The sequence below is a fragment of the Geospiza fortis genome, unplaced genomic scaffold (assembly GCF_000277835.1).
Source record: "Geospiza fortis unplaced genomic scaffold, GeoFor_1.0 scaffold37, whole genome shotgun sequence".
Lineage (NCBI taxonomy): Eukaryota > Metazoa > Chordata > Aves > Passeriformes > Thraupidae > Geospiza > Geospiza fortis.
In genome coordinates this window covers 1,232,106-1,232,460 of record NW_005054449.1, presented here as the reverse complement: position 1 = coordinate 1,232,460, position 355 = coordinate 1,232,106, and the positions used below count along the sequence as shown (strand labels likewise).

The window sequence follows — 355 nt, the reverse complement described above, 5'->3', positions numbered from 1 at the left end:
GCTCTTCCCTACAAAAGCCACACTCTCCTTCCTCCTCGGAAAATCCAGTCTAAAAACCACTCGAAAGAAAGAACGAACGGGGAGAGGGTCCGCTGGAAGACGGAGGGGGAAAAAAGCTGCGCGAGACTTACGAGCTGCAATTCCACCCCCAAGTAAATTTTAAAAAATTAAAAATTAAAGACACTGCCCAACACTCCCCTCCCCCAGACCTTCTTAACCCCCAGCTGGGACACCCGAGCTGCCTTCAGGATCTTCCCTCTGGACCTGCGACTCCAAAGCCCCTCACTGAGAGCGGATCCATTTTTGCTACAAATTCTCTTCCTTCCCTCTCTCCTCGATAATTGTTCCAGACCAG

At 50.7% G+C, this 355-nt stretch overlaps 1 protein-coding gene across 2 annotated transcripts in view; it reads right to left on the bottom strand.

The window, feature by feature from the left end:
* PRDM16 (PR/SET domain 16) overlaps nucleotides 1-355 on the bottom strand; it is a 306,908-nt gene that overhangs the window by 305,932 nt on the left and 621 nt on the right. The window lies entirely within an intron of this gene.